The sequence below is a fragment of the Tupaia chinensis genome, unplaced genomic scaffold (assembly GCF_000334495.1).
Source record: "Tupaia chinensis unplaced genomic scaffold, TupChi_1.0 Scaffold000404_1, whole genome shotgun sequence".
In the NCBI taxonomy this organism is placed as follows: Eukaryota; Metazoa; Chordata; class Mammalia; order Scandentia; family Tupaiidae; genus Tupaia; species Tupaia belangeri.
Genome location: NW_006159906.1, coordinates 1,057,742 through 1,066,944, shown reverse-complemented (window position 1 = coordinate 1,066,944; position 9,203 = coordinate 1,057,742).

Genomic DNA, 9,203 nt, shown 5'->3' with positions numbered 1-9,203 from the left:
TGTTTTTGTTCTCTTATTTCTGCCTGTCCCTCTAGTTTTTCTGATATAGTACCCCCTTCGGTACTTCTTGAAGAGCTGGGCTAGTGTTAGTGAATTCTTTTAGTCTTTATTTTTCTGAGCATGATTTTTCTTTATTCCTCCCATATGAAGGGAAGTCTTGCTTCATATTGTATTCTTGGTTGAAATTGTTTTTCTTTTTGCGTTTTGAATATATTTTCCCATTATTTCCTTGCTTGTATTGTTTCACTTGATGTTACCCTAATGGGATAACCTTTGTAAGAAATTTGACATTGCTCTCTTGCCATTTTTAGAATCTTGTCTTTATTTGTTATTTTGACCAATTTGGCTGTGATGTGCCTTGAAGAGATTGATTCTATTTGGGATCTTTTGTATTTCTTGGGTCTGGATTCTCTAGGTTGGGAAAGTTTTTTACAAATATTTAATGGAATAGATTTTATAATGCTCTTATTAGATTCTTCACCTTATAGAATACCAATTACTTGGATTTTTGTGCATTTAATGGTATCTAATATTTCTTGTATGTAATCCTAATTTTTTTGTTGTTTCCTTTTTATTCTCTTTATTTTGTCTATGGTAGAGGTTTGTCTTCTAAATCAGAGATCTTATCTTCTGTATGGTCTAATCTACTATTAATACTATTGAGGGAGGTTTTGATTTCTTATATTACTGTCTTCATCTCTGTAAGTTCGTTGGATTATATTTGTGTGTGTGTGTGTGTGTGTGTGTGTGTGGTGTCTATCTCCTTCTTCAAGTCATAGGACTTTCTCATTTCCTGGAGTTATTGTCTTTTTTCTCTTGCATCTCATTAGTTTTGTCATTATGAATATTCTGAATTCTTTTTCTGTCATATCTGTGAACTCTATCATGCTATCTGTGGGTCACGAGGAGTTGTTTCCTAGAGATAGAAGTCTGTCTGTCTGTCTTTCTTTCTTTCCTTCTTCCTTTCTTTTCTGGAGATTTCTTTCTTTTTTTCTTTTTTTTTTTTTTTTGCTATAGGGTGCATGCACTCGCCAGAAAGACAGAGAGACAAATTACCTCCCCCCCCGGGGGATGGCCATGCCACGATCCCTTTTCCTTCATTTTCTTCTTGGAATCTTGGGCCTGTACGCACACGCACCCAGCATAAGTTTAAATCACCAGGTCCAGGACTTGAACCATGGTCAACTACATGGGAGTCCAGCGACATAGCCATTACGCTAACTGCTGGTCCCATAGGTTTTCAAATGAGTACATAGTCCATGTGTTTTCTTCATAATTTACTCTGACACTGTTCCAATGCTATAATTTGGAAAACTAAAAAATTTCATTATAGTTATGATCTTGGATTTATTATTATTATTATTATTATTTGCTATTGGGCATATGAGCTAGCTGCTGAGAGAGAGAGAGAAAGAGTGAGAAGGAAAGTGAGAAAGCACCACTCAGGTGATACAGCTATACCACAATCCTGTCTTTTCCATTCCCCTCTCAAGATTGTGGGCATGCATGCACATGTGCCTGGCTTGTTTTTCAAGTTACCAGAAATGGCACTTGAACCATGCTATGGCCATGTGGGATCCAGCCACTTTAAGCTCCTTGCCACTGGCTGGGACTGATTTTGGATGTTTCAGACGACCAGGTATACTTCTATGATAATTAAATTTAGAATAAAGCTGAAAGGGGAGTTTATCAGTTGTCTACTGCTGCATAAGAAACTAGTTCCCAAACTGGTGACTTAAAACACTGACTTATTATTTCTTAAAACCCTGAGAGTTGGTTGGTTAATTCCTTTCCTCGTTTTCCTTGGTCTCACTCAAGTGCTCATGCAGCATGTATGCTCGTGTTTGGCAGTGGGTGCTCTGTTCCCCTCTGCTTGTCATCCTTATGATTGCATCCCTGGGAAGCATTTTCAGAGGGAGAAGGTAGAAACCACAATGCCTCTTAGGGACAAGACTAAGAAATTGTAGAATGTCACTTAAGTCACTTTCTACTGGACAAAACAGGTCATGAGGTTAGACCAAGTGGGATGCATACTAGAATGGGAGGTATTTGTGACAATAACATAAGATTTACCCCCAGTGAGGGAGATGATACTTGAAGCACCTAATTTTGCTACACAGATGGTTGCAAAAACAAAGTGATTGTAGCAAACAGTTCGGGCGATAGATTTCTAATCTCTTTCAACTCCCTAAATTTTTAAAAAGAATTCTTTTATTCAATTTTATTATTATTATTTTTTAAATTTGGTCAGAAAGAGAAAGCAAGATGCCAGGTTTAGGACAAGAACCACCACCATTGCCATGTGAGAATCCAGTGCCTTAATCACCACACTACCTGCCAGTCCCTCAACTCCCTAAATTTATTAACAGTTACAAAGATAAGTGCCTTAGCATGTATTCCCTCCCTTCTGGTCCTGTCTGTTCTAGCCATGCTCGTTTCTAATTGTTAACAATGAACTTATTTTTCTCCACAGCTGTGCTTTTTCAGACAACAAATGTACTGTTACTTACTTTGGTTTATTTCCCATGTATTTTGCATTGTTGTATTTCTGTACTTCCATTCAGTGCTTTGTGAACAGTAACTCATTTTCTTCTTAAACCCAGTTCTGTTTTTGAAATCAACATTGTCAGTTTATTCTTAACTGAGAATTCTCTATTCTTAAGAAAAGGTAAAAGACTTCAGATTAAAAGGTTTCTAGAATGTTAAACAGTATAGACAAAGCAAAACCCCATACAACCATCGGAAGATTATAGTGCAATTCAGGGAGATCAAAGACAAAGGAAAGTTCTAAAATTTTCCAGGGAGGAAATGTGGATCACCTACAATGCAATGCTGGCCCCTGGTCCTCTTTGATATCTTTCAGAGTTTCATAGTTTTACTTGTCTAAGCTTTGTGTATCTTTTGTTGAGTTTATTTCTAGGTGTGTGAAATGTGAGACTATAGAAAATAGTTCTTATAAATTATGTTTTCTAGTTATTTCTGGTGTATGGAAATACAATTGCCCTTATTATGTTGTCTTTTTTTTTTCTTTTTTTTGGAGAGGTTTTTGCTATAGGGCGTGTTTGCTCTCCAGACAGACAGAGACAGAGAGACAGAATGCGAGAAATCACCCCCCAGGGTGAATGGCCACGCCGCAATCCCCTCTCCTCCATCCTCCTCTTGGGATCTTGGACACGCACGCACACCCGCCCGGCATGAGTTTAAGCCACCGGGTCTGGGACTCGAACCACATCGACCACGTGGGAGTCTAGCGACATAGCCATTACGCCAACTGCTGGTCCCTTATTATGTTGTCTTATACCCAAATACATAGACAATTGTATCAATTGTGGGCAAGGTGGTTAAGGTGGCTGGATGCCAAATGGCCAACTGGGTGATTTGAGTTTCAGACTGGAAACTTGAAAAATATGCTGGGTGATTGTGAATGTGTGCCCAAAATTCCAAGAGGGGAATGGTGAAAGGATTGTGGCATGGCCATCCCTCTGAAGAGTGACTTACTATTTCCTTCCCTCTCTCTGTATCTCTCTGGTGAGTGCAAGTACCTTGTAGCAAAAAGAAAAGCAAAAGCAAAAAACAAAAATTAACAAAACACAAACAGTAATAAAACAATTGTATCAGCTGCAAAAGGCAGTTTTATTTCTCCCTTTCCAGTTATTATGCCTTAAATTTTTCCTCCTTATTGTGTAGGTTAGGACCTTCAGTACATTACTCAATATAACTAGAGATAACAGAAGATTTTAAAGGGAATGCTTCTAATGTATCTTCATAAAAACTATGTTAATTCTATGTTGTTATTCTTTTATAGATACCTTTCCAGGTTAAAAAACTTTCCTCCTACTTCTAATTTCAGGTATTATCAGTGAGTGATGGATTTACTTAGAGTCTGTATTATAAATGAGCCGTGAATTTTCCCAGATAATTTTTTTCTTCTTTATACTGTTCAGGTGTAGTGGTTAAGCCCTGTGCATAGGGAGCTGAACCAGATCCCACCTGGTCTACTGCAGTTTGAGTCCCGGTACCAACAGCGTGAAAACATGCCAGGCATGTATGCCTGTGTCCAAAATCCAGACAGGATGAAGAAATGAAGAAAAAGGGTTTGTAATGTGAACACATTCCATTTTTTTTGGGGGGGAGGTCCTTTCTTTCTCACTCTCCCTCTCTCCTCCCTCTCCGAACATGCACCCTCCTGGCAACAAAAATGGGGAAATAAAGGGCGTATTTGGGCTGACTTTATAGCATAGTGGCTAAGGGAGCCAGTTTTCATATGGCTGGATGCAGTTTGAATCCTAGCCTTGGTGGCTTGAAAAACACACTGGGTATGTGTGCCCTAAATCCTGATGGGATGGAAAAGGTGGAAGAGAAGAGATTGTTGCAAGATCACAGCCTATTGGAGGGCATTTTCTCCCTTGTCTTTCTCTCCTTTAGTCTCTCTAGTGCTTTACATGCTGGCAAAACAAAACAAAACAAACAGAACAAAACACAACTGGATTTAGTTGGCTAGCATTTTATTTAGGATTTTTTTTTTTCCTTTTGGAGAGGTTTTTGCTATAGGGTGCGTGCGCTCACCAGAAAGACAGAGAGAGATAGAAAGTGAGAAATCACCCCCCAGGGGGATGGCCACACTGCAATCCCTTCTCCTCCATTCTCCTCTCAGGATCTTGGGCACGCACGCACACACGCCCAGCGTGAGTTTAAGCCACTGGGTCTGGGACTAGAACCATGGTTGACTACGTGGGAGTTCAGTGACATAGCCATTACGCTAACTGCTGCTCCCTTATTTAGGATTTTTAACATGTGTATGTTTGAGTGAAATAGGCATATAACTTCTTTTTTCATACTGTCCTTTAGTTTTTTGTTTTTTGTTTTTTTTGGAGAGGTTTTTGCTATAGGTCGCGTGTGCTTGCCAGACAGACAGAGAGAGACAGAAAGCGAGAAATCACCCACCCAGGGGGGATAGCCACGCCTCAATCCCTTCTCCTCCATTCTCCTCTCAGGATCTTGGGCATGCACGTACACGCACCCGGCGTGAGTTTAAGCCACCGGGTCCGGAACTCGAACTGCGGTCAACTATGTGAGAGTCCAGCGACATAGCCGTTACGCTAACTGCTGGTCCCTGTCCTTTAGTTTTTGAATCAACATGATTCTTGCCTCATAGAATAAATTAGAGTTCTGAAAAAAAAATTTTTTAAAAATTGGTAAGACTTGAAGCTTAGTAAAAGTCCTCTACAGCTATTTGGGTTAGTGTTTTCTTGGGAGACTTTGGATTACTGCTTCAACTGAATGGAGCTGGACTCCTAAGTCTTTCTATGGTTTTGTTAGCCAGTAGAAGAGGATAGGAAAGAAGAAGCAGGAGAAGAAAAAACAGAGACTAAGCGGAAAATGAATAATGATGGAAAAATGATAATAAGATATCAATAATCACATTAAGTATAAATGGCCTCCACATACTAATCAAAAGATATAGAAGGATGGATTTTTTTAAAAAAATGACCTGCCTAGAGTCATGTGTGCATAACATTTTAAACAATGATGGCCCACATACATGACAATGGAGCAATATGCTATACAATATAGCCAAGGTGTGGAGCAGGCTATAGCATCTCACAGTACATAAAAATAGCTAATGATATTCACACAGTGATGAAATTGCCTAACAATGCATTTCTCAGAGGGCACCCCTCTTAATAAGGAACATGTACATTGTGCCTACAAACAAACTCACTTCATATAATTGAGAAAGAAAAAATACTGTAGGCATTTCAAATTGACCAGGTCCCATGAGGTATGTGGATATGGCCCTCCGCCATGTTTTTGTAACCCAATGACCTTTTGAACAATTCAAGAAAAACTTTCCCAGACCGACATAGCCTGAGCTATAAAATAACCTACATGTATTGTTGAAATGTCACAAACTCTGGTCATTCAGGAAACTAGCTCCAATGGTTCAGGAAATGTAATGCATAAAGAAATTTATAACCAATGGAAATAGGCTGAAAAGATGAACTAATGTAAGTTTTTTAAAAACAACTTTGGTGAACCTTTCTTCTTCCCCTCCTTACCTCTTCCTTCCTTTAGAAATATCCTTGAGCCCTGCTGCCATTTCTGAACACAAAACGGTTGCTGGCGCCTTTATTTCCCTAGAGGCCACCCTTAAATTCCAGGCTGAATAAACTGATTACTTCACAAACTCTGGTCAGACCACTTCATTTCAGTTAACATAACAATACAAGTACTGAAAGGAAAAAGCTGTATACTACAAACACTGATTCGAAGAATGGAATGCTTACATTAATACCAAACAGAGTAGATGTCAAAGCAAAGAAAATCACTAGGACAGAGGGGTGTCACATACTGATAAAATGGTCTTTTACTAAGAAGACATTAATGGGGGACCAGCATGTGTTTAATGGTCATGTCGCTGGACTCCCGCATTGTTGACTGCTGCTGGAGTCCCAGACCTGGCAGCTTGAAACTCAGGCCAGGAACATGTGCATGCATGGCCAAAATCCCAAGAGACTGGAGAAGGGACTGCAGCATGGCCAACCTCCACACTCCCCCACCCCCCACCTTGGGAGTGATTTCTTACTTTCTGTCTGTCTGGCAAGCACACACACACACTACAGCAAAAATCTCTGCCTGCACTTTGCTTCATGGTTATGTCACTCTGACCTCTGCTTTTATCACAGCTTTTTTTTTTTTTTTAAGAAAAAGAAGATAATTTTTTTTTAAATTTTATTATTATTTAATTTGATTAGAGAGACAGACAGAGAGGGAAAATAAGAAAGCAAGCCACTAGGTCCAAGACTTGAACTGCAGTTAGCCACATGGGAGTCCAGTGCCTATAACCAGCATGCCACCTGCCAGCCACCACAGTTCCTTCTTTGACACTTGGGTCTCCCTAAGAACATTTGTGATAAATTGGCCTATCCAATAACTCAGGAGAATCTCCAGTCTCAAGATCATTGATCACATCTGCAAATTCCCTTTTGTGGTGTAAAGTAACATATGAGTAGGACATGGACATCTTGGGGGCCATTTTCTTTTCTTTCTTTTTTAAAAGAAATACAAACTATTTATTGTATTGACCACTGTTCACCCATATTTACAATAAAGTAAACAATATACAGTTGGGTAACATTCTGATTACAACAGAGTTATCAGTTTCGGTAACCCACATACTGAAAAGAATGAGCCCTACACATAAAGGATGAGTTGGGATCGGGACCAGCAGTTAGTGTAATTGCTATGTTGCTGGACGCCCATGTAGCCCATGTAGTCGACCGCAGTTCAAGTCCTGGACCCGGTGGCTTAAATTCACGCCAGGTACATGTGCGTGCATGCCCAAGATCCTGAGAGGAGAATAGAGAAGGGATTGTGGTGTGGCCATCCCCCCTGGGGGCTGATTTCTTGCTTTCTGTCTCTCTGTCTTTCTGACGAGCACACATGCCTTATAGAGAAAACCTCTCCAGGGACCAGCATTTAGCGTAATGGCTATGTCGCTGGACTCCCACATAGTTGACCGCGGTTCGCATCCCGGACCCAGTGGCTTAAAACTCATGCCAGGTGTGTGTGCGTGTGTGCCCAAGATCCCAAGAGGAGAATGGAGGAGAAGGGATTGCAGCATGGCCATCCCCCCCCTGGGGGAGTGACTTCTCGCTTTCTGTCTGTCTCTCTGTGTCTCTCTCTGTTTGTCTGGCAAGTGCACGCACCCTATGGCAAAAAAATCCACTTCAAAAAAAAAAAAAAGAAAGAAAGAAAGAAAGAAAAAACCTCTCCAAAAAAAAGGAAAAAAAAAAAAAAGAATGAGTTGGGGTAAAGAAAAGAAACATGGGGGTCATTTTTCTACCACATCCACTGCCCAAATTCACTTCCCATGTATCTTTCCGTGATCTCGGTACACTGGGCCAGGCCTGTGTGGCATTTTGTATACACCATGTTTTCTCACTCGTGCCTTCACAAATGCCAGTCCCTCCACTGGAAAGACTCCTCCCCTCCTGGTTCTCTCTGTGGAACTTTAAGAAACAGTGTAAAACAGTGGTTAAGTGGCCTAACACTGGAGACAGACTGCTTGAGCTTGAATAGGAGTCTGTCACTACTAGCTGTGAAGATTTGGGCAAAAGACAACTTTTCAACCTAGAGTCAAATACCAGATTATAAGAAATACAAGGTATGGAGAAACCAAAGTATATTACACCACAGGGAAATAAGAACCTAAATCCTGAGTGTGTCATGATCAACAGGCACAAATTGCCTGATTTGAAAAATTATTATTCAGTAAGTGTGTGAGGGGGGAGATGGTTTAAAGAAGACTAAATGAGACAACAACCAAATGCAATGTGTAGGACTCATTTGAAAGTCCGTTCAAACAAACTGACTGTAAAAAGGCATTGGTGAGATGGTAAAATCTGAAACTAAACCAGCTCTCAGAACAGACAGGTGGTTATTTTTCTCAAATTTTGAGATGTACCTTTGAAGCACAAAAATTTACCCAGAAGGATTATTTAAGAGTAAGATGGGGTGGGGGGCAGCAGATGGCTTAATGGCTACCTGGCTGGACTCAGGGGAAGGGACTGCAGTGTGGCCATCCCCCCCTGGGGGGTGATTTCTTGCTTTCTGTCTCTCTCTGGCAAGCGTATGTGCACTATAGCAAATAAAACTCTCAAAAAAAAAAAAAAAAAAAGTAAAATGGAGTTGGTTGTGTAGTCAAGTGGGTTGCATGCTGTACATTTGGAAGCTAGATCCCATATGGTTGACTGGTTTAAATCCTGGCCCTGGTTGGCTTCAAGAACACACCACGTACAAGTGCATGCATGTCCAAAATCTGAATGGGAAAGAGATATGAAGGGAAAAGGATTGTAGTGTGACCATACCCTATCAGGGGCGCTTTCTCTCTGGCGATTAAAAAAAAAAAAAGATTTAAAGGACATATCTGGGACCAGCAAATGGTGTAGTGGTTATATCCCTGGACTCCCACATGGTCGACCGTGGTTTCAAGTCCCAGACCCAGTGGCTTCACTATCACGCTGGGGGGGGCAGCAGTTAGCGTAATGGCTATGTCACTGGACTTCCATGTAGTCGACCGCGGTTCGCGTCCCGGACCCGGTGGCTTAAATCTCACACTGGGTGCGTGTGCGTATATGCCCAAGATCCCGAGAGGAGAATGGAGGAGAAGGGATTGCCGTGTGACCATCCCCCCTGGGGGG